Consider the following 21,186-nt stretch of genomic DNA (forward strand, 5'->3'; position numbering starts at 1 on the left):
AGGGTAGAGGGAGGCACGGAATTCAGGACAATTCTTGGCTTGGCTTCAGGATTTCAGCCAAAAGCTTAGCCACTGTCCCACACCTAGCTCTTGTCTTCCTGTGCAGTTCCTGTGCTTGTAGCCTTGACCCTGATAATGTTGACTTTTACCAAGAAGCACCCTTATGGCAAGAGGGAAAAGGGGATTCTTGCAATACCGGGAGGGGAACTATTGCAATAGGGAGAATTCTCTGACAATAAGTCTGCAAGCATCTCAGGGTTAGGCAAAAGGGTTTTTCTTTTACAGGGAGAAGTAAATAAAGCTAGAAAGAACAAGGTAAAGGAAAGTGAGATGAACAGGAGTCTTACCTATATGACTTAGTTAAGACTCACAGATGCTCCCACTTGTTTACCCATACCAAGGCCAGACACACGCCCTCCCAATGCCTATTCTTTGCCTCATAAATGATTAACTGAAATGTTGATCCCTACTGATCAGTTGGAACAAAAGTGCTTGTTAATCAAACGGTTAAGCTTCCCTCCTTCTCCAGGTCCTTGAACTCTGGCCAAACCTCAGCCCAAGCCAGCCTAAAACCTCTCCCTAACAGCTCCTCCTGGGAATAGGCAAGTCTTAAATGCCCCATCTATCCACCTTCTGACCAATTGTGCCTCTCCTGTTCATCTCACTTTCCTGTACCCTGTTCTTTCTCGCTTTGTTTACTCCTCCCTGTAAAAGAAAAACCCTTTTGTCTAACCCTGAGATGCTTGCAAATCTATTGTCAGAGCATTCTCCCGATTGCAATAGGCCCTCTTCCTCTATTGCAAGAATCCCTTTCTCCCTCTGCAATAATCCTTTTGAATAAAGTCTCTCTTTACTAAACCCAGATTTGAATTTGGTTTGACAACCCCCGTCTTCAGATCAAGTGACATTTCTACAACCCAAATCTGACAATGTTAGTTCCACCTCTCCTTAACTTAAAACCTTCAGCTTGGTCCCCCGTGGCCCACAGGGAAAGCCCAATTCCTTGCCATAGTGCACAAAGCCATTCCAACCCCTGCCATACCCCTTTCTACCATGCATCTTATGCTGTAAGGAATCAAAGATATTTTCACCCTTCCCCAAGGACACCATGAGCTCTTATGCTCCCATGTTTTTGCTGACGCTGTTCTTTCTTCCTGGAATGCTGGTCTCCTTATCAATGCTTAATTCTTTTTTATGGTCTATTTTAAAGATAAACCTCTTCTTAGTCTTTCCAAGCTTCCTCCAGAAGCATAGTTGACAGTTGATTTCTCCACGATCCATAGCCCCATGTACACACCTCTATAATATAATGCATCAAGCTTTACTACATTTTTAGGTGTGCTACTTTTCCTTAGAATGTGAGCTTTTCCAAAACAGGGGCCATAAAATTGTTCACCTTTAAATCCTAGCGCCCAGTACATCATGTGACACTAAGCATTTTTGGATGAGTAGAAGGACAGCTAGATGAAAGAGTGGATGGCTGGTGGTGGTGGATAGATGGAGTGCTTTGGAATCAGTTCTCAGCTTATGGTACTCTTCTAACTAGCTTATTTTACTCAGTCCTGTGACTTTAAATGCCACTCCCACATTTTTATATTTGGATTCAACTTTCTCCATAAGCTCTATACTCCCATCCATATTTCCATTGAGAGATCTTAAAGACATCCAAGACCTAAGATATCTTGAAAAGTACTGTGAACAGCCCATCCTTCCAACAGAAATCTGGTCCTCTGCCATTGTTCCTCATGTTGGAAAACTGCATGGCTATTGACCTGATATCTCAAGCCAAATGTCTGTATAGTGATTCTTCCCTCCTCTATTCCCCTTCACATCCAATCATGTGTCTTTATGACCTCTTATTTATTTATTTATTTATTTACGAGATGAAGTCTCACTCTGCCACCCAGGCTGGAGTGCAATGGCACGATCTTGGCTCACTGCAACCTCCACGTCCCAGGTTCAAGCAATTCTCTGTCTCAGCCTCCCGAGTAGCTGGGATTACAGGCATGCACCACCACACCTGGCTAATTTTTTGTATTTTTAGTAGAGACAGGGTTTCACCATGTTCAGGCTGCTCTCAAACTCCTGACCCCAAGTGATCCACCCGCCTTGGCCTCCCAAAGTGCTGGGATTACAGGAATGAGGCACCGAGTCTGGCCTTCATGACCTTTAAAATACATTCAAGACCCATGTATTTCTCATCACTCCTTCCCCGTCACTCCAGTCCATCATCTCTGATTTATACTACTGCAACAGCTTTCTAACCCATCTGCCGGCCTCTCCCCTGGCTTCCTTCTTATCCATTCTCCAGACAGAAGACAGGGCAATCTTTTAAAAACATCAATTAGATGATATGATTCATCTGTTCTCAGGCCTTTAGTATCTTTCCATCACAATCAGAATAAAATCCAAATTCTTCCCTATGACCTTAGGGTGCCAATTGGTCTGCCTCATCTTCCATCTTGTCTACTACTGTTCTGCACCACACTCATTAAGATCCAGCCACACCGAACTTCTCTCACTTCAAACAGAGGTAATTCAGGGTCTTGGTACTTGCAACTGCCTCTCCCTGTAACTCTACCCCTAGATATTTCTGTGCTTTCCTCCTTTATTATACCTAAAGGTCTGTTTAAATGTCATCTCAGGAAGGCACTGTCTGACTACACTTTTTTTTTTTTTTTTTGATACAGGGTCTCACTCTATCACCCAGGCTGGAGTGCGGTGGCATGATCAGAGCTCACTACAGCCTCGAACTCCCGGGCTCAAGCGATCCTCCCACTTCAGCCTCTGAGTAGCTGGGACTACAGGCATGCATCACCACACCTTTTTTTTTTTTAAGTTTTAGTAGAGATGAGGCCTCGCTATGTTGCCCAGGCTGGTCTCGAACTCCTGAGCTCAGGTGATCCTCCCGTCTCCCAAAGTGCTGAGATTACAGGTATGAGTCACTGTGCCCAATCTGGCCACACTATCTTAAATAGAATCTCCCCCATCACTCTCTGTTCCCATAGCATACTTTGTCCTTATAGCACTTAGCACTATCTGTAATTTTGTCATATATTTGTGTGTATTTGTTCATTGTACATCTTCACTGAATAAGTATAGTGACTTGATGTATCTCATTCACTGTTCAAGCACCAGCAGTGTCTGATACATGGTGGGTATCCAGTAAATGTTGCATGAACAAATGAATGAATGGATCAATAAGTAATAGTTGATGGATGAAAAATTGGTTGGATGAATGAGTGGACAGTGAGAGGGAAAGGGTAAGTACATGACTAGATGGATATGTGGCTAAATGGATGAAAGTAGGAATGCATGAAGGGTGGGTGAATAGAATGCCATTGATTAGGACAAGTAGTTCCTAGCCTCCTAGCTCATCCCACCTTGCTCTTGGGCACTTCTCATATGGCAAGGTACACTTTTTCCTTCAGAATTAAAACTAAATATATAACTAAAAGTATATTCTCAATGAGGGGTTGAAAATATCCTTCACATCTCCTCCATTTTTCCCCTAATCTCTTTAACCTTCCCAAGGATATTCAAAGGGCAGTTTATGAAGGATGCCTTATATACCAACCCCTATGAACCCGGGACACATACAAAAGGGTTCATGGGGACCCCGCTGAAATAGTAACAGAGTTCAGAAAGTCACATATAAGACCGCAATACCTGGCTCTGGCAACCAAAACTCTCTCTGTTTTCTGAGAGGCAATGCAACTAGGGGAAAAAGCAAGTCTCTCGTTCTCTCAAAATCCACACACGCACCGTGTACTTACTCTGTACAAAGGCCCATTCTTTGGTAGATTACAGTCTAGTGGTCACTTCTGAATCTTTAAGACGATGGTGGCTTCGCATAGAGACTCTTCTTCTTGGGGCCTGGGCTAGATTGCAGCCTCCTCACAGTCAGGTAAGGCTAGGGATTTCCTCTTCAGGAGCCCCCAAATGGCTGCCAAGTCCCACAGCCTTCTGGGAAGAAATGGCGGCTGCTCTAGTCTGAAGAAGTCACTGCCTTCCTTCTGCCTCAACAAGGCAGACCGTCTTCCCTGAGGCTGCAGAAGACCCAAGCCCTTGCAGTAGACCCTTCTCTAAGTCTGACCTAACCTGAAGGAGTGGAGAAAACCCTTGAGGAGAGTTTCTAGTGGGGCATTGCCCTTGTGTTCATGGTAAGGGCGGGAAAGGGATAGACTGTCATTTGCACTGTGTGGCAAATAGCTTCACCCATGGGAAGATTTGATCTAGGAAAGTTTGTCTGGGGCAGAGATGTAACTTCCAGAAATGCTGATTTGTTGGAAGATCATGAAGATAGAGCTCAGGTGAGTAACAATCAGGTGGGGGTCCCTAAGAATCAGGGTTTGTGGTCCTTAAAGAGAGTGGGGTAGACGGTGCCTCAGGCATAGGTCTCAAAATCTTTCTAGGTTTAGGAGCCTCAGACTCTCACAGAGATGGATGGTTTTATAAGCGTTATGAAATAATGAGAAGACACATGGTATCCAGGAACCCCCTTTCTTATTTTTCTGCCTGGCCCAGACTGTAATGAATTCTGTCCCCTCTCATCCCCTCTCATTATAGATGAGGAAACTGAGGCTGGGAGAAAGGGTATATGTCATTCAAGCTCACTCAGATCTTAGCAATCAAGACTTCATGGTTGAATCTGGCACCAAGTGCTGAGATGGGTAAAGAAAATCAACATTTCTTGAATCCTTACTATGTACCAGTCTGAGCCAGGTTCACAAACATTGTAATATTAAATTCTTCCAACCAAACAAAAGCTCAGGTTCAAGACTCTTTCCTGATTCAACGCACTTCAAACTACAACCTGTGTGTCTACCACAGGGCCAACAGACCAATTATATCATGAAGCAAATGTCATCATGCACAACAAAACACTTATTTGATCCCAAAATAAGTAATCTATAAGGTATGAGGATCAGAAGAACACAATGGCAACTATTTGTGTGCTGTTCTATGTTGCTGTAGAAAAGAGCCCTGTGAGGCAGGTTATATCGCAATTTTTATTCACTTCCGTGTAACAGATAAGGAAAATGAGACTCAGAGATAAAAGTGACCCAGCCCAGATCACTAAATTGATATGCGGCAGAGAAAGGAGGCCTCAACCCAGATGGTCTGACTCCATACCCCAAACCACCCCCTAAACTTTTTTTTTTGTTTTTTAAAGATGGAGTCTAGCTCTGTCACCCAGACTGGAGTGCAGTGGCACAATCTGGCTCACTACAACCTCCGCTTCCTGGGTTCAAGCGATTCTCATACCTCAGCCTCCCGAGTAGTTGAGACTACAGGCGTGCACCACCACACCCAGCTAATTCTTGTATTTGTGGTAGAGAAGGGGCTTTCTCCATGTTAGCCAGGCTGGTCTCAAACTTCTGACCTCAGTGACCTACCAGCCTCAGCCTCCCAAAGGGCTAGGATTACAGGCATGAGCCACCGTGCCCGGCCCTTGAACTCTTTACAGCACAGTACCTCCTTCAAGGAAATGGACAAAGGCTTTTCTTTTTTCTTGTGTCATTCCCTGTCTTCTGAGCTTCTCCTTAACCTCAGCTTTTTCTTTGGAGCAGCTGAAGATGGGCCATTTTCAACACATTTTTCTATTAACTGAAGTGGCACTAAATACTATTGCTACTATGAAACTAATCAGCAATTTGTGGGATGCCTTAACACCCATGTAGCCCCATTTGGGGCCATAATTATTTCCTAATTGGGAAGTGATTTATACTTGGGACTTGAGACATGTGCTTCTGCCAGTGATGTGGCTATGTAGGATGGCTTGATTCTTTTTTTGTCCCCCAAGATTCTGCTGTCTAAAGCCAAATGGCCATACAGCTGAGCAAATTTAATTAACAGACAGTTCTGGTCCTGTGAGAGGGAAAAGCTTTCATTTCCCAGTCAAATGTGCAGTAATTCTGAGGATAAAGCTAAAGAAAGTTTTATCGTGCAAGATCCTGTAGTCTTCTGCTGATAATAGAGTTTTCGGGGTCATTTATCTTTTTTTCTTAGAGTTCTGACAAAATTTGTCAAAGTTCATTAAACTACCCCCCTTAAAAAGAACCCTTAAAAATATCCTTGGAGCACTCCTTTGCAGCAAGGATTATAATCCCCATTTTATTTTCTTTTATTTTTTGAGTAAAAATAAAACCAGGTCTTTCTGTTGTCCACGTAGCAGTGGCACAATCACAGCTCATTGCAGCCTCAAACCTCTGGGCTTAAGCACTACTCCTGCCTCAGCCTCCCGAGTAGCTGAGACTACAGGCATGTGCCACCGCACTCGACTACTTTCTTATTTTTTGTAGAGATGGGGTGTCGCCGTGTTGCCCAGGCTGATCTTGAACACCTGGGCTCAAGTGATCCTCCTGCTTCAGTCTCCCAAAGTGCTGGGATTACAGGCATGAGCCACCATGCCCAGCCACGTTACATATGAGGAAACCAAGGAGAGTCGAAATGACATCCTTAAGGCAATAGGATCAGGTGGTCATTGTGAAGCTGAGGTTGGGAGGTGAACGCATGTCAGTTGGACTCTACATCCATCATCTTGTACCTTTACTGCCATGTTCAATGTTACCTAGATTCCAATAGAGTGCAGGCAGAAACTGTCCTGGGTCCCTAATCCCTTGTACACTGTAAGGTCTCAATACATATTTTAAAATAAACAAGCAGCAGAAAGAAGAGCCAGGAATCCTGGGTTCTTCTCCACATCCTAGCTGTGTGACTCTAGTCCAGTCACTCGACTTCTCCAATTCTTCTCATGCATGTCTGTAAAATGAGGATATTTACCCCACTTCTGACTGCTTCATGAGGTTGTACAGAGGGATTATTACTATACAGTACAAAAGATAATTCCTTTTGTAATTTTTTTTAGTTCCGAAACGTAGTAGTTGTGTTCAGGTTATGTCCACAGAAACAATAACTTACTTCCTGGAAGTTACCTTCCAGGCAACTTCTAGTGCCTGGAAATCCTAGGGACTGTGTCTTTTCACAAAGGTGAGAATTTTCCATGAATTAGAGGTCATACGTCAGGTCGCTCTCTCAAGTAGATGGAAAAGTGGCCACAGGTTCCAATTCTGTGCTTTCGTGGGTTCTGAAGTTTCCAGAGAGGTATGTGCAAAACCTTCATTACCAATCTCTTAGACAGCAGTTAGAAAAGAAGCACATATTTTTTACTCCTGGAATCTCCAAGGTGCTAAAAGTTCTGAGGACATATGTGCAAAACCTTCTGCACTCTGGCTTGATAAAAACTTCCATGCAGTGTACAGGCTGGCAGAAGCCAGGAACAGACCATGCTGTGACTTTCTATTTGAAATTCTTTACTTTCCCTTAAAGAAGTGTCCAACTCTCTTCCATTCTCCACCTCCCACTGACATGCTACAGTGTCTCAGAAGTCTTCTTTCTCTTGCGTTTCTCTCTGTCTCTCTTCTTGCCTGAGGAAAAAACAGCAGCCTTGCCCTTCTTAACTCAGCAGTACTGCAGGCAGGCCTGCCCTCTGAAGAGTAGCCGCCTCCTCTTCCATTTCTTCCAAAGTCAACAAGAAGTCCCGGTCACTGTTCTAGGGCTGGGATCCCAGGAGCTGGTGACATTGTATGTACTCAGGGCTCCTGTTACTTATGATTGCTTGGAGCCTCTAATGCAAACAAGAGCCAAGGAAGAGGAAGGTGCAACAAGAGATAGAATGAAGAGACAGTCGGCTGGGTGCGGTGGCTCATGCCTTTAATCCCAGCATTTTGGGAGGCTGAGGCAGGTGGATCATGTGGTCAGGAGTTCAAGACCAGCCTGGCCAAGATGGTGAAATCCCATCTCTACCAAAAATATAAAAATTAGCCAGGTATGATGATGGGGGACCCCTTTAATTCCAGCTACTGGGGAAGCTGAGGCAGAGAATTGCTTGAACCTGGGAGGTGGAGGTTGCAGTGATCCAAGATCACGCCAATGCACTCCAGCCTCGGCAACAGAGCAAGACTCTGTCTCAAAAAAAAAAAAAGAAAAAAAAGAATGAAGAGATAGTCATCTCTCATTAGACAGCACCCAGGTCCCACTTTGTCTTTCCTATCACCAAGCACAATGAAAAGACAAATTTTCCCAAAACTTAGCTTCAAACAACAAATGCTTATTATCTTAAAGTGGGTCAGGAATTTTAAAGCAGCTTCTTTGGGTGGTCTGCCTAAGGGTCTCTCATTAGGTTATATTCAATATATATAATTGGTTATTATAGGTTGACTAGGGCTGCAGTCATCTGAAGGTTTAATTGGGGCTGGAGGATCTGCCTCCAAACTCACTCTCAAAGCTGTTGGAAGGAGGCCCCAGTTCCTTTCTGGCTGTTGGCTGGAGGGCTCAGTTCTTCACCATGTGGGCATCTCCATAGGGCTGCTTGAGAGTGCTAAGCACATGACATCTGGCTTGTCTAGGAAAAGTAAGTGATGAGAGAGAGAGAAAAAAATCTACAATACCTTTTATAACAGTCTCAGAAGTGAACTACCTGCTCTTTCATTATATTCTAGTCAAGTGAGTTACTAACTCCAGCCCACACTCAAGGAGAAGGAATTAAGTTTCACCTCTTAATGGGAGGCATCTAAAAGAATGTGTGGCTCTGTTTTAAAACCACTGTATATACAGAAAGAGCTGAGTACAGAAAAGGGCCAAGTATGCCCAAACTCACTAACCCAAGGTGGCTCAACTATTTCTTGGTTTCTCATATTTTGCTGTGTGTGAGCATGTCTTGCCTCCATCCAAGCCCTGGCCATAGAAATTTAAATATCAATTTTATTCCCCCCACCAAAAAATTGAAAGTCTTTCTAGCCTGGAAATATTTTCTGTTCCTGTAGCCACATGCTTACAATTGTATTAAGTTGCACCCTCTAATGTAACTATCAAGCTGATTTGAAACCCAGTAAATGTATATTTGTTGAATGAATAAATTGATTTTGTCATTTAAATATTTGCTCATTAACTCACATATTCATTCACTACACATTCATTGAGCAGGTATTATGTGTTAGGCCCTATACTAGGCTGTGAGAAATACAAAGAGGAATAACACCTCATTCCTATATTTAAGGAGCTCTCATTGTGCCTAAATGTCAATTAATCTCCCACATGAGGACTCAAGGGTAAATTTGCCTTAAGCTCTTAAGAGCAGAAGCCCAGCCTTCTTCTCACAGTGATGACTTCTTGAAATTCTAAATCAGAATCTTGGCGAGGGTAGGCCAAGTGTTCCTGGGGTGGATGTCCTGGCCAGAGTTGAGGTGCCCTTCTTTTGGGGCAGCCACAAAGCTGGGTCTCCCAGGGTCAGCTTGAGCAGGTGGGGTGTGCTCAAGGTGAGATGCTGCAGAAAGTCCATGGGTGGGTCAGAATAGCTCCCCAAGTCTCTGCTCCCATCTGGCCCAGTGACATACATGAGGAGTGTGCCAAGGGGAAGGTGATATGTACAAAACCCCAGCTCCACCTCCTGCTCTACTCTCTCGCTATTTTTGGAACAGGTGCCCTAGATCTACCCTACATCACAACAAAAGTGGTCACTTCAGAGCAGATGTGGGGGAACAGAATCAGATTTTCACTTTGAAGGGCACCCGGAGGTTGCATAACTCAATTTGATGAGCAGATCCTTCCTATGACAGCTCCTTCTTTTTTTTTTTTTTTTTTTTTTTCTTGAGGCAGAGTCTCACTTTGTTACCCAGGCTGGAGTGCAGTGGTGTGATCTCGGCTCACTGCAATCTCCACCTCCTGGGTTCAAGCGATTCTCCTGCCTCAGCCTCCCGAGTAGCTGGGATTACAGGCACGTGCCACCACATCCAGCTACTTTTTGTATCTTTAGTAGAGACAGGGTTTCACCATGTTGGTCAGGTTGGTCTTGAACTCCTGACCTCGTGATCCACCGCCCGCCTTGGCCTCCCAAAGTGCTGGGATTACAGGCGTGATCCCCCGGCCTCCTTCCTATTATATTTCTACAAGTGGTCGTCTAGCCTGGATTTGGGAAACTCCTGTGACTGGGAGCTCACCACTTCCTGAGGCTCTGCCTTCTCCAGGGAGTTGTTCCTTTCAAACACGGATCATTTATACCTGTTCGAAAGACCCTCCTCACTCCATTAAGACGAAACCAACTTCTCTAAAACTGGCCATTTGCCTTTATTATATCTTCTGGACTCACCTAGAGTAACTTCACTACCTTTTCATCAACAAAATCATCATCAAGTGAAATAATAACAATGGAAATAAAAGTTAACTTTCTGAAGGGCTATTTGCAGAAAAAGTATAGATTCCTTTACCTGAATTACATTGCTTATCCCTGGAGCAATCCTATGAGGTAGGTACTATTATTACCCCCATTTTACAGATGAGGAAACTGAGGCAAGAACCAGAAGATAAATATCAAGTTTCACCAAGTCTTCCCTTTCAAGGCTAACTATCCTTCCATTTTATCTGCTCTTTCTATTTTGTCTTGAGAGAGACAATGTAGTAGAGTGGAAAAAGCATAATCTTTGAGTCAGGCCAACCCAAGTTGAAATTCCCCTTTTGTTCCCTGCACCACCTTCAACAAGTCACTTAACCATTTGAGCTGCTGTCCCCTCATCAGAATTGACTTTTTTTTTTTTTTGAGATGGAGTCTCGCTCTGTCACCCAGGCTGGAGTGCAGTGGCGCGATCTCGGCTCACTGCAAGCTCCGCCTCCCAGGTTCACGCCATTCTCCTGCCTCAGCCTCCGAGTAGCTGGGACTACAGGCGCCCGCCACCACGCCCGGCTAGTTTTTTGTATTTTTAGTAGAGACGGGGTTTCACCATGTTAGCCAGGATGGTCTCGATCTCCTGACCTCATGATCCACCCGCCTCGGCCTCCCAAAGTGCTGGGATTACAGGCTTGAGCCACCGCGCCCGGCCCAGAATTGACATGTTATAAAGCAAAGAGAAAAATGGAAAAGCTGTGAGTGTGAAGAGCCTAGCCAAAGCCTAGTACAAAATAAGCTCTTGATGCTAAATGTTTCCTTGTCAGCATCCTGAACACCACTAAGACTGAGTGGGTTCTGTAAAAGTTTTGACTGTATGACACACAGGATTGCATATGTCACAGTCTAGGCATCTTCTGATAATCTCAGAGACAATGATGATATGTGTTCCCTCCTCCTGGGGAGACAGTCTGAGACAAGCATCTTTTGGTGGCCATGCCATGCAGATGAGACACACTGCATTTCCAGATGACTCAGACCCCAAAGCCTTTCTCCCCATATGCTCTAATTGGAAGTAACACCCCTATCATGTTTTTGGACAGTAGGCATTTGGGATCCAATTGCAGGAATTTATACTTAACCCAGTTAAACTACCACCTATTAAGGCATTTTAGATCAAAAACTGTTGATCTCCCTATTTCCTTCTCTTCGAATGAATCTTACTTTTGGTGAACAGCTCACTGGATGATTGATCCAGTGAAGGGCCCACGGGCTCTTCATAGTCCACCTCTGCCTTTCTTTCAGTACCTCCTCTAACCTCACTTTTCCTGTCTCCCTGAACTCCAGCTCCATGCAGCAGTATTGGGTCCCAAGTGCTCTCTGTGCTTCCTGCTGCAAGAGGGAATCTGTGTCTGCCGCCCTTCTGCCTGCAGCAATGCTACCCCTGCCCTTTGCCTCGTGAACACCTGTACATCCTTCAGACCTCAGCTTGATTAGGAGTGTCGGCTCGGCAGCCAACCTCCTGGCCCAGCTCTGCCATTTGCTAACTGTGTGACCGTGGGCAAATAAAACACTTAACCTTTGTGCGTCTCAGTTTCTTTGTCTCTAAAATGGGCGTAATAGCAGCAATAATAGACCTGCTATGAGGATAATATGTAAAGCATAAAAAAACTCAGTGTCTGACATAGTAAGTGTTGTAAAAGTATTAATAATTATTATTACATAATAATAATTATAATTACTTAGGAGAGCCTTCCCTGAACCCTCATACTAGATTAGTGACTCAAGGGGTGTGTTTGTGTGTGTCCCTATTATATATATGTGGTATGTATATAAAATAAAATTTAGGCTGGGCATGGTGGCTCACACCTATAATCCCAGCATTTGGGGAGGCTGAGGCAGAAGGTTTATTTGAGGCCAGGAGTTTGAGACCAGCCTGGGAAACACAGCATAACCCCATCTCTAAAAATAAAAAATTAGCCAGGCACGGTAGTGTATCTCTGTAGTCCCAGCTTCTCAGTAGACTGAGGCAAGAGGATTGCTTGAGCTGGGGAGGTTGAGGCTGCAGTGAGCTGTGATCACACCACTGCACTTCAGCCTGGGTGACAGAGTGAGACCCTGTCTCTAAAAAGTAATTAATTAATTAAAAATGAAAAATAAAATTAACATATATTTATAACAAGGACCTTAGATTTTTTCATCGTACATTTATTTTTTCATTATTTGGATTATCTTAGTCCCTTCCACTAAATTGTAAGCTTCATGAGGGCAAAGACTTGTGTTGTGTCTTACCACTTTTGCTCCCTTCAGTGTCTGGGCCACGTCATGGCACTTCCAGGAGTATTCACTAAAGGTGTAAATGCAAGTTGCTGAATGCAGCAGGCACAACTTCGGGTTAATCATGGTTCTTTGGCATACCCATTCATCCATACGCCCATATCTACAATACTGTCATTCAGTCAGTTCCAAGTCTTCATGATGGCTCAGTCATTAATTTTCTGGCACTTGTTCAAGGTTATGGATGTAGCAGATAAAACACTGGCTTCGAGTAGGGAAGGCTTAGTCTCAAATCCCAGGTCAGCCACTTGCTATGTTTGGGTCTTCAGATTAGTCCTTTAAGCTCTTTGAGCCTCAGTTTGAGTATGCTGGAAAAGAGGAGAGAGAGGAAGAGGTGACATTAGCACCTGCCTTAGAGGGCTGTTGTGTGAATTAAATAAGATAAAGGCTACTGACATTTATGAGACAATCACCACGTTTCAACTAAACTCCTCAATCTTTTACATGGGTCATCGCATTTAATCCTCACAACAAAACTCTGAGGCAGGTAGTATTATTTCCTCCATGCGACAGAAAAAGACATGTAAGCCTAGAGTGATTAAGTATCTCCATGCAGGAAAGGGAGAGACCATGTTTGAACCCAAGCTGTGTAGACCTGTTGCTCCTGGACCACACCAGGTTCTTGACTTTGCTGCACAAAATAATTTGAGAGTGAGTCCAAAGTCAAAGTATGCAAGAAAGTTAATTGCAAAGTGAAAGTACACTCTGACAGCTGATCAGAGCGGGCTGCTCAAAGGCAAGACAGCACTGACTCACACTAAGGTAACTGTCTTTATGGGAGGCTTTCATGATTACTCCTAAAGGGATGGGAAGGGTTGTTGTCAGGAAGCATGTTATGGGCAGTTTTCTGTTGGTGCATGCTCTGTGGTTGTACATGCTAGTACATACAACACATGTCTCATTAGCATCTTAAATCTCTACCCAGGGGTGTGCTTTTAAATATTTTCATGTCCATAAATCAGCCCAAGGACACTAATCATGGGTTTCTGCACTTGCACAAATTTGGAGATTCTCTCTTCTGCTCTTCTACCTCCTTGCTGCAGGGTGTCCTAACCATGAGCCTGGGATGTGGTTTGTACACTGTGGGGTGGTTTGTTCTCTCCCTTTTTTTAGCAAGTGCGTTCTACTTTAAGGGAGCCTGTGACCATCCTGTCCAACCTACCTCAGACCCAGAACCTGAGCTTTCAGCTCATCTTCCACCCTGCCTCATGCACAGTATTTAAGATGTGTCTGGTGCAGGTCACGCGTTGGAAGTACTGGTTGAAAGATGCTGACTTTGAGAATGGCCCACATGAGAGATGCTTGCATAATACTCTACTCTTCGCAAACACATTCATTCTCATTCTCTCTCCTACAGCTTCCCCAAAACACCCACTGACATCATCTCAAGATTATCTACTGACATCAACAACTATCCAATAGGCACCAGGGACTAATCAAGAGAGAGATTTTCTAAGAATAGCTTTTATTTTCTCTACGCCACTGGCTAATATTGTCCCCATCTACACGATCTAATCAGAATTCTTGCTGATTTGAAAGCAAATATAATAACAATAAGAGCACCACTTATTAGCATGCAGCTTAGAAAGTGGCTCATCCCAAATAGTCTATTTTTTCTTTCCACATGAGAAGTTTGGAGATTGCTTAGATGAGCCAGATATTACTTGGAGGCAGGAAAGGGGAGGAATATCTGAAATCAAAGAAACTCCACAGAGAGTTATCAATGATCTTCCTTTTGCTGCTGGGAGTTTGGAATGAGATTAGGAAAGAATGTGGTAAGAATCAAGGAATAGTAGAGTCAGGACACGGGCTGAGGGACCAGGGAGGGGCCTAGGAGGGAAAATAGCCCTGAAGCCTGCTCTCACTTGCAGTGACCTTATGATGTGACTGGGACATTAACACGTATCATTTTTAATCCTCATAAAACCTTGGGCTATAACATTCTTTTATTTTATGATAATAGAAGCAGGGCTTGGAGAGGTGGGGTAACTTGTCAAAGTTACAAAGGTTGTCAAGGGCTGAGGCAGAATTCAAATAGCTGTATTCTCCAGCTCATTGTCCATATTGTGTATCCATGTGTGTATGTGTGTTGGGGGAGAGGTATTGAATTACAGAGCACGTAAGACTCAATCTCTTTTTCTTAATGTATTATTTCTCCCTTTATTCTGTCTAGATCCCCACTCAGTCTCATGGCATTCAATACAATCTGTAGGCTGACAACTCGAAAATATATATCTCTGATCTAGACCTCCGTTGTGAGATTCAGACTTGTAATTTTCATTTGCCTACTTGACATTTCCACTTGGATATCTAACAGCAATCCTAGACTTAACACTCCTAAAACTAAAATCCTGATCTCGTCCCAACATCCATTTATTCATCTTGCAGCCTTCCCCATTGCAGAGGTTGGTGCTACCATCTTCCTAGCCCAGAGCTAGGACAGCAGGGAGTTATTCTGATCACCTTCTCCTCCCTTGGTCTCACACATTCCCAACCCATGGCTCCATCCTGCCTCTCTCTCTCAACCCACTGCATTCCATTTCTACCATCACCACTGCAATGATTGCCTTCCTCTTTCCTGTTTCTTATTTCCTTTTCCTATTTCTTACTCAGCCCCTAGAATAAAATCCAACTTCCTCAAATGACCTTTAAGGTACGATGTGATTTAATTGTACCCCTCTTCTTCACTGCACGCCAGGCACTCTGGCCATTCTTCAGCTCTCTGAATATATCAATCTTCTCTATGTCGTGATAGTCATACAACCTGTATTTAATCTTCTAAGATTCATCTTCTGCTTTCTCCACTGACTCCTATTCATTCTCCAGATCTCAAAGTAAATGTCACCTTCTCAAAAAGACCCTCTCAAGCCAACTGAGCTATATAGAATGGAAAGAATTTTCTGTATGTTATCTGTTTTAATCATTGATTCCTTTTTGCTCATTGAGTAGTCATTAATTACTCTTCCTTTTGACTTAGTGAAGTAAGCATATTTTCCTCTGTTTATAAGAAAACTAAAAACTAGACCAGTTGAGTAACTTTTCTAGGGTCACAGAGCTAAGAAGTTACAGGACCAGAACTTGAACCCAAGTCATCCTAACTTCAGAACCAACGCCCCTATTCATGGCACCATGTTGCATTCCCACCATGCTGCCTGCGTGATGCTGGGTGCACAATAGATGCTCGACCTAATATAGTTCTTACTGTTTTCCTCCTACCCTTCATTGAGTAAGTTGCAGCTTAAGTGAATGTGCACATTACCAGCGTTCTCTGCTCTGTTCATCTCTCCTGTGCTAGTGAAAACAAATGGAATGTTTCAAATAATCTCAGCTTTTTGATAATGGGAACTTCCAGGGAGTGCCACTCTTCTATTTACTAAACAATTTTGACCTCTTTATCTGAAGCTCTTTCTCTGAGATTGTTGCTATCTTTACAAATGTGCTCCCTGACAAGCCTTAGAAAGAGCCATCTAGTTCCCATTCCTTTACTGCACAGAAGTGATGAATATGGAGCTGAATTTCCCCTGAATGAACGTCTTTGTGCTCAGAGTGCTTAAAATCTAGTTGGGGAGACTTACAAACAAATAGACAATTACTACACGATATGGTAAGTGCTCTAATAACAGGTTAACTGCCTAGAGACAGAGGGTCAAGCAGTTTGGGTCAGAGCATCCCACCAGCAAACTGCTTGACCCTGAGGCACAGTCAACCAAAAATGTCTGACTAACAACAACAAAACTGTTCTCTATTCATCTGGTGCCCAAATCCTGGATGCCAGTTGAGCCAGTTAAAGATGAATTATGTCTTTTTGCATCATCCCAGGTTTAATGATCTCAGGACGCAAAGACCTGAAGGACAATTCCTGGTGAAAGAACAAGAGGGAGGAATCTTATTTTTAAATGCCCAGGGCTTTCATTTTAGTTAATCATGAGCCTGCTCCCTCTCTTCTTTCCTCCTTCCTTTTGTTTATCCCTCCTTCCTTCCCCTCTTCCTCTTTCCCTCCCTTCCTTCCTTCCCTTCATTGATATTTATTACTCATCTTCTATTAGTCAAACACCACCCAAAGTTTGGGAAGTGATAGTGAGTGACAGCAGCCACTGTCCCTGCCCACATGGAGCTCTCAGTCTAACAGAGAAGAGCCAAACAATTGCACTAATCAGCATATGATTGCAAAAGATGGTAAGGCTTCTGAAGGAAAGAACACAGTTATGGGACAGAATAGTAACAGTCTGATGCAGACTAGGAGATTAAGAGAGTCATCTATGATGAAACAAAGGCTAAGCAGGAGTTAACCAGGTGAAGCGGCTCCGGGCAGATCATGTTGGATGGAGCAAAGCGCCTGTGCAAAGGCCCTGGGGCAGATGGAACATGATAAGCTCAAGGAAGGAAAAGAAGAAAGTGTAATGGGAAAACACAACAGTGTTCAATGTATACCCTGGTTCATAGTGCAGGTACACAGCTGTGCAAAAGATTTCTGCTCTGGTGAACATGCTGGAAAACACTCAGGGTGATTGATGGTGATTATATAACAATGGCAATGATTGCCTCTTTGAATGCAAAATGGTGAATAAATAGCCCTGTCAACTTCTATCACCTGAAAATAATATGGAATTTCTATCACTGCCCTTTGAACACAGCTAAGACATCCTATAGGGAAAGGAAAATTAATATATTGGAAGAAGTCAGCTGAATTGGGGTTTTTTGAACTGTGTCCACTTTCAAATGAGATATGGCAATGTAAACAAGATGTGCTACACAGCCAGGGCAAAAATTTCATTTGGCCCCAAACTTACTGAGTGCTGTCAAAACAAGCTCTCACCAGACAGAGCCTGGGGCACTAACTGTCATTGAGCATCTATTAGGGGCCAAGCACAGAATTCAGCCCTTGGTCCACTGCTTAGTGTAATTCTCACTATAAGCGACGATGAAGGTACTGTTTGTTACGACTCACTGTGCAGACAAGCCAATGAAGCCTGTCCGGCCACCCCCACTCCCGTTCACTCACCGCTTCATGACTGCAATTTACTTTCTTAAGTTATCACGTGGATTCTGTGTGCACTTGCTCTGTCTCTCTTCCACTTCAATGCATGCTGCTCAAGGGCAAAGCCATGTCGCTCATCTCCACCCCTGCATAACCAGCGTGCTGTGCGGTGCAGTGCCAAGCAAGTAGAGGACAAGCAATAGGATTTCTCAACAAATTAAGTAACTTACCCAAGGTAAATTAGTCCACTGTGGCCTCATATCCATGCACTAAAGACAAACAAAACAAACAGAATCCTGGCATGGCAAGGGTATGGGATGCATTCTATTACTCACTTAATCTCCTCTCTTGATATAGCTCCTGGCATAGAATAGGTGTCCAGTACACGTTTATAGAAGCAGTGAAAGATGCATACACTTTAGAGTGGGGCTTGGTATTTCCCTTAGGGCTGTGTTCGTCAACATAGGCATCAAAGTATCTGGGGTGCCTGTTAAAATGAAGATTTCCGGGCCCCTTCTATATATACTGAATGGAATCTCCTATTAAAAACTTCTTAAAGGAAGAGTTAAAAAGCTTATTGAGGCCGGGCACGGTGGCTCACGCCTGTAATCCCAGCACTTTGGGAGGCCGAGACAGGCGGATCACGAGGTCAGGAGATCGAGACCATCCTGGCTAACACGGTAAAACCCCGTCTCCACTAAAAATACAAAAAAATTAGCCGGGCGCGGTGGCTGGCGCCTGTAGTCCCAGCTACTCAGGAGGCTGAGGTAGGAAAATGGCGTGAACCCGGGAGGCGGAGCTTGCAGCGAGCGGAGATCGTGCCACTGCACTCCAGCCTGGGCGACAGAGCGAGACTCTGTCTCAAAAGAAAAAAAAAAAAGCGTATTGAAGGCTCTCACAAATGATTCTGAGGAACATGAAATATAGACGTTGATATAGTTTGGCTTTTGTCCCCACCCAAATGTTACCTCCCCACGTCTCAGGGGACGGCCCGGTAGGAGGTGATTGGATCACGTGGGCGGACTTTCCCCTGACCGTTCTAGTGATAGCGAGTGAGTTCTCACGAGATCTGGTTGTTTGAAAGCGCGTAGCGCTTTCTCCTTCGGGCTGTCTCTCCTGCTCCACCATGATAAGACGTGCTTGCTTCTCCTTCGCCTTCTGCCATGATTGTAAGTTTTCTGAGGCCTCCGAGTCATAATTCCTTTTAAGCTTGTGGAACTGTGAGTCAAGTAAATCTCTTATCTTCATGAATGACCTAGTCTCAGGTAGTTCCTTATAGCAGTGTGAGAACGAACGAATACAGACATTTTCCCTCATCCTGTGCTTTTCCTCTTTCACTCGCCAGGACTAGGTTCTGTATTTAAATCAATTTACAGCAGACGGACTGCACTGGTGGGGATGGGGACAGGGTTTAATGAGGAACATCCTCTGGCTTTGCCCTTTTTCATTGTAAACCTTAAAAAGCACAAGAAACTACATCCAGTAAGGCAACAGAAGTGTCTTTAACTGTGGGCACTGCCTCATCCATAGAGCCCTGGTCAGTCTCTGGAAGACGTTTCCGTTTTCGTATTTCAAGTTGAATCTTTGAGAGGCTCCATGGTGGAGTAGAAAGTCATACCCAAGTCCAATCTCCACCTTCATCTTTTACCAGTTATGTGGTCGTGGCAGTCAGTTAACCTCCCAAAGCCTCAGTTATATCATCTGTAAAATGGAGATCACACCCAGCTCCAGGACAATGGGGAGCATGAAGTGAAATGATATCCAAGAGCACCCACAATAGCGACTGGACAGGCGGGTACTTCATAATTAGTGCTGTATCTTTTAAAAAAATACTAATCATTATTTGAGTACTTACCATGTGTAAGACAGGCACTTTACTAAAGGTAGGTAATACACAGATAAAATATATACTGAATATGATATAGCATGTGTAATAAATACAATAAATATATAGTCATTATAAAACATATGAATACAAATATATAAATATATTTTATTTAACAATAATATATGTGTGTGTATGTGTGTGTGTGTGTGTGTATATATATATATATGAGAGAGAGACAGAGCAAGAGAGAGACTAATACCTTCATGCAACAGGTTTCACCATCTGTCCTTTGCGTATACTGAGGCACCGAGAGGTTCTGCAATGTGCGCAAGGCCACAAGGCAAGTAAAAAACAGCAGGGTTACAGGTTTTCTCTCTGCATTCTGACCAAGGGATACACTGTTTTGTCCTTTGCTACTTCTTAAGGTAAAGTTCAGAGGAGAAAATGATAACTAATGCTCTGGGGTGTTGGTCCTGATCTGGTTCAGCTTTAAAGTATTTGACCTGTTTACCAAAGAGAGTAACTCCTTATCTCCCAATTTATTGTCTGTGCCTTGATCCCTGTGGCCCTAGCTGAATGTTTCCTGGGTACAAATTGTTTAGGACACTGGTTCTCAAATCTTGCTGCACAATAGAATCTTCTGAGGAACTTAAAAGAATACCTGTGCTTGGCCCAATCACATCTGGGTCCTTGGAAGCGGGACCCAGGTGTCACAGGTTTTTAAGGCTGCCTGGGTGATTTCAATGTGCATTGAGGATTAACACCGATTTAGAGTTTTCTGCCTTGACCTTCTGACAAATCCCATCTCAGGTGTGACAACATCACTTGCAGAAAGTTCCTTAGCCTTTTTTTAAAAAAAATACCAAATTGGAAATGAGTGCAAGGGGTGGCTGAGGAAGTCTTTGGGGTTATTGAAAGCATCGTTGCTCATCCCACGGATAGGAAGGAAGCATCAGTTTCCGAGAGTCTGAACCGAGAGAGATTCAGACATTTCCCAAGGCCACAACTAGTAAACTACAGTGTCTGCCAGAAATTCACATCCTGGGAATTTCCATGACGGGTTCATTCTCTACATTCAGGTTTTAGCTTCAAAGTCACCTCCAAAGAGGGAACTTCCCTGACCCTCCCCCTCACCCCAACAAAAGCAGCGCCCAGCCCCTCTGTCACCCCTACAGCACTCACTGCCATCTATTAGGTCCTTGCTTCTTTTTGCATTTCTTTGTCAACTCGACCAGAAACATTATAAAAGCAGGGACCCGGTCGGACACGGTGGCTCACGCCTGTAATCCCAACAACTTTGGGAGGCCAAGGCGGGCAGACCACCTGAGGTTGGGAGTTCCAGACCAGCCTGAACAACATGGAGAAACCCCGTTTCTACTAAAAATACAAAATTAACTGGGTGTGGTGGTGCATGTCTGTAATCCCAGCTACTCGGGAGGCTGAGGCAAGAGAATCGCTTGAACCCGGGAGGTGGAGGTTGCAGTGAGCCAGGACGGCGCCATTGCACTCCAGCCTGGACAACAAGAGCAAAACCCCATCTCAAAAAAAAAGCAAGGACCCCACCTTAGTGACTGCTATACTCCCAGCATCATCCAAAACCGTGCCTGGTACACAGTAGGTGTATACGAAGTGTCTGCTAAATTAATGATAAAATGAGCATGAATATAAATTCAGACATTCTGATTCAAGTTCTTAGCCACTGCACAATACCTTATCTTTCCAATGGTTATTATTAGGGTCTTGTCACTTTGGGCTTTGATGCTTAGTTAATTGCCTTCCAAGATAAAGTGGAGGCAAACACCTGCAGGGAAAGTTGAGGAGGGGAAATCTGCCTTCCCCGGTGTGGGGTCCGCTGTGCACATGACTGATTTCCCTCTTCTA

This window comes from Theropithecus gelada, chromosome 20 (assembly GCF_003255815.1).
Source record: "Theropithecus gelada isolate Dixy chromosome 20, Tgel_1.0, whole genome shotgun sequence".
Lineage (NCBI taxonomy): Eukaryota > Metazoa > Chordata > Mammalia > Primates > Cercopithecidae > Theropithecus > Theropithecus gelada.